We start from the raw sequence: 4,867 nt of genomic DNA on the forward strand, positions 1-4,867 counted from the left end.
ATTTTATTGGTAAGACCTGTTCCCCCATCCTAGAGGGGAAGAGCATTGCCCTGTTAAGAGCCATTGAGACTCAAATGACTCTATTTACAAAACATTTACTATTGTAACATATACCAGGGCTCTGACCTTGGTGGCAATGTCAATTGCCTGAGGTTAGCTCCTTTTTCTAATAGCCCTGGTACCTGAAGTTCTCAGCTTCAATGAGCAGAGACTGAAAATCTAAAGAACAAAGTATGCATTGAGACATTCACCCTAAGGGCCAGAATGGGAAAGGAATGAGAGTGGACATTTCTTTCCACTTCCAGTGGAGATATGGGTAGGAGGCAGAGTGGACCAGCATGGGAGGTAGGTTCAGCATTCGGAGGGGTGGAGTAAAAGGTATCTCCTGAAAGATAATCAGGAGTGGGGATTTGGACTGCCTCTGTGGCATCAGGTTAGATAAGAGCTGCTGTGTGGCCAGCAGAGCAGGTTGCAGAGGAACAGGGGCCTGTGCCTTGGTGCTACTTCCTCTGATGGCATAGTGTCTGCCTTCACAGGTGTCTGACTGCCACAGAGAAGCTGGAATCTCCACTTGAATTTCAGTTTGGGGACCAGCCGGGGAAGGGCCTGTGTTGATAGCTGCATTCATGCCACATTGCTGTCCTTTGTTTCTCCAGTACAGGAGTGGGCTGTAAGTGAAGGCAGTGGCTCTCAGCACTTCCACCCACTGCTGGGCATGCTCCTCCAGTTTCTTCTTACAGCACAGGAAATCAATGCAGCCCACAGTTATCACATAGTGCAGCCCCAGCAATCCAAAGTACAGTGACACCCACACTGAGGCTGAAAATGAAGAGGCAAACTGACAGCTGTAACATGGGACCTCAACTCTTTCTTCTTCCTCTGCTTGACTTGGCTCATTCATCCATTCCTTCCTTCCCACACTCCTCAAAGACACATCTCATAGAATTCTCATTGAGTCCAAGCTGGTTTGGCAGGAAGCCTAAGAGGCCACTTCCGCCTTTGAAAGATAAGGCATGCTTGTGTACAGGGGCCATGACCTACCCAGACTCACTCAGGACTTCTGACTCCCAGTCTCAGACCCATCCTGTCCTTCAGACTGAGATGCCTCACTATGCACAATATCCTTGAGCAAGTCAAAGCTCCCCATTTGATGGCAAGACTCCTTGCTTTTCTGTTTGGGCAGAGCATGGTCTATGTCTTCAAGGAGTCCCTCCTCTTCTGGTGGAGCCTACCTCTTAACTGCTTAGCACTTCCTGCAGGAAGGCAGCCACCACCCTATCCCTACAAAGGGTATTCCCCTACACTCAAAGGACAGTAGGGCTACTTATGTCCAGGAAGGCCCAGGTCCTCCTTTGGGGAATCCATCAGTTGAAGCTTCTTACCAGTCCTATGGCTCTGGAAAGAATGAACTCCCCCACTGCTCATTCCACCAATGGGAGTCCTCAGAAGGCCCCAGCCTCATTATGCCCTCAAGATGAGGTCAGTGGGTTCTGAGCACTGAGAATTCCAGGATTGGCAGTTGTGGAGTGGTTGACAGTTGATGGAAGGAAGGGACTCTATTTTGTGACATGTCATGAGCATCGTTGTCTTCCATCAAAGAATAGTCCCAATACCTAATTGTCTGTTCCCCACTTCATACAGGGAACTGACAGAACAGCCCCAGGAAAGGGCCCTCACACCCTCAGGAGTTTCTATTTATGCAGTGAGTTGTTACAAAGCCATTTATGGATTATTTCAGTGGGTTATTACAAAGCCATTTATGGATAATTTCTCCTTCTTCCTTCTCCCTTCTCCTCCTCCTCCTCCTCCTCCTCCTCCTCCTCCTCCTCCTCCTCCTCCTTCTTCTTCTTCTTCTTCTTCTTCTTCTTCTTCTTCTTCTTCTTTTCCTCCTCCTCCTCCTCCTCCTCCTCCTCCTCCTCCTCCTCCTTCTTCTATTATTTTTAATTGTCAATGGACCTTCATTTTATTAATTATTGATATGGTGTGCTTAGAATCAAACACAGTGCCTCACACATACTAGGCTAGTGCTCTACCACTGTGCCACAATCCCAGCCCTTTACATGGATTTTTCAGAGAGGAGTGGGGCAGAGAACAGCCTTGTCATCAAGAAGTTTCTGACCAAATTTTCAGAGAGCCAAACAGCTCCAAAGTTTCATGTAGTCGAAACCTCCTTCTGTGGCTCTTCCAATGACTCTTTTCTTTCTTCTACCAGTGTTTCTTGGGCATCATCCATCCCTGTGGGTGCTCTCCTTAATGTTATCCTGTATTTCTTTCCAACTTCATCTTCTTCCCCATCCTTCAGACACCATTCCCTTCTGGGCATCCCAGAGTCCACTAAGAACTCTGGACTTTGGCCCAAACTACTCCTTCACTCAGGAGTGCCTCTCATCACATTTCTAGCTCTGAACACATCCTTGTCCTCCCACATGGTCAAAACTCCAACTCAGCGGCACTCTGATGCTACCTGATGGTACTGAATCAATCCCAGCACCCTATGGTCTCCATTTGGAGGAGACTTGGAGACCTGTTTAATTCAACTTCCATCAGATAATGGAGTAATAAGATTAGTACTTTCCTACTCACCACCAAATCCCTGAAAATTGCTGGAATTCAGGGACTTGCTTACCATCTCCTGAAGCATCTGGATTCATTTTGGACCAGCTCAGTTAGAGGGAAATTTGCTCATGAAGCCTATGGCAGCCTCCAATAGCTTGTAGCACAGGTCCTGGCTTGGATCCTTGGCACCATTGAGTTGCTCCCATTTTCTTCAGTAGCCAGAATGAGCCTTGACAGCATAGATCATGCTATTCTGTTCCCACATGCAGTGACTTCCTATAGTCCTCAGATGAAAAACCATAATCCTTGACCAAGGCCTCCAAATGCCTGAGCATTCTCACCAGCCACTCCCATGTGTTTCTTCCCCCTTCTTGTGAATCTTGTCTCTCAGATATTCATAGAGATCCTTTACTCACTTTAGTTCCCTGCTTGAGTGTCTCTTTATCCCTGTTTTTCTTTGCTTACTTTGTATATATATATTATCTGTATCCATTGGTATGGAAACCTGTTAAATTAAAGAAAAGAAAGATATAGGCAATTTAAAGTGTGAAACTGCCATGAAGGGATTGAAGCAGGTAAAATAAAAGAGACAATTTTGGTGTATAAAGAATGTTAGACTTCATCCAGGAAGGTTCAGTTGAGGTGTGGACATGGGACCTGAGCCCTAGGAAATGATGAGTCAGCCAGTGCAGATGGATGCAGTGAGAAAAACTGCAATGATCCTGAGCCAGATACAGGCCAGCCCTCCTAGACTTATTAATTTTCTACTACATTCCAAAAGCACACAGCAGAGCCAATCTTGTTAAACTACAAGAAAAAGAAAAGACCACTGAGTCCAATTTAAATCAAATTAAATCAAGCTTGTTATTTTGACCCTCTAGGACTGTTTCTCTCCGGAAACCTGTGGTAATAGAAGACAGTGCTATGACTCTGTAGTAGCACAGTTTTATACAACAAAAACTTTCAAAAGGGGGATGTCTTGAGAACTTACAGATAACAGGGTTTTGACAAGTGAAATACAAAGGTAGGCAATAGGTTAATGGTATAAATGGTTCAGCACTTAGGGTGTAAATTTACTTTCCAACCTTTGAAATTATGAGGTGCCACTAAGGTTTCAAAGAGGGTTGTTATCTGGCCAGGGAAAGCCAGAATTTATGAGGCTTCACTAAAGTTTTAGAGAGGGCATTCAAGGCATGGGCAGGTATTCCAAGCAATTTTAGAAATCATAGTAATTTATAGTAAAGCAGAAATGAACTTTTCATGGCTTTCTGATGAGATTGCTCCCAATATTAAGGAGGAATTAGGCTCCTTGTCTTATGTGTCTTAGGTGTCCCTTCCAAAACCTTGCTAGTGCAGAGGAAGAACTCTGAAGAAATTTTAATCCCTCAGGTAACAGTTCCCAACTTCTCAGACTCACCCAAAACTGGCTTCCCTGATGCAACCTGACTGATTTACCTATTTATATTGTGTATCTATTTCTGTCTCCATTGTTGTAAGAAAGGGGAAGGTGATTGTTCTGGCTACTTTGGAGCTTAGAGGGGGCTATGTGGAGTGAGGCAGTTTAGGAGTTCAGTCTGGCTGGAGAAGAACAGGATGTAAATTCCTATGTGAATGGGTGCTTCTATGTAAGAGAGGAAAAAGAAAAAAACATGAGTACTGAACAAATATTGCCAAAGAATATCATGAAGGTGACAGAAGGTACTATTTTTTCACCAGGAAGTGTGGAGATTGAGAAGCTGTCCCCATAATAAGGGCAGAGTGGACAAGGCCTTTATATAGAAATGTAAATCTTTAACATCTTTAGAGTTATCAGGAATGTAAACACAACATTTAACTTTTAATGTTATAGATGTCCACCCCCATGAGATGTAGTTAAACTACTCAATGTCATCTGATCTTGTAAAATTTTTGCTTATGTGACCTCCATGTCTAGTAGAGAACCCTTTATTTCTGGTTCTTGGGAATGGAAATATCATGCTAGCAAATATCAAGCCTACCTGTGTAGGTTAGGAATAAAAACTTCTGACTCTGGCAGTTTCTCTTGATAGATTTTTTTTTTTAAATCAGACATTCCTGCCTGAGAATCCTTCTTTGTAGCCTTCAGTCTTACTTATTTGTGGGGCTAACATGTGTAAATCTTCAGTTATATTTAATTATTATTATTTATCTTTAAATACCCAGGAGTGGCTATGTTCTGGTTTTAACTGTTTTTGCTAGGTGTTTAAGATGAAGCAAGTCAAACTGACTTTTGTTTTAGTCTATTATTAAGAGTCAGCTGAGTTTCCATGGGAGTCACTCTTGGGAGAACTTA

General features: G+C 43.6%; 1 pseudogene; it reads right to left on the bottom strand.

The window, feature by feature from the left end:
• Nucleotides 1–247: 247 nt before the first annotated feature.
• LOC144256460 (testis-expressed protein 38 pseudogene) lies at nucleotides 248–901 on the bottom strand (annotated as a pseudogene).
• Between the last annotated feature and the right edge of the window lie 3,966 nt (nucleotides 902–4,867).

The sequence above is a fragment of the Urocitellus parryii genome, chromosome 8 (genome assembly GCF_045843805.1).
Source record: "Urocitellus parryii isolate mUroPar1 chromosome 8, mUroPar1.hap1, whole genome shotgun sequence".
NCBI lineage: Eukaryota > Metazoa > Chordata > Mammalia > Rodentia > Sciuridae > Urocitellus > Urocitellus parryii.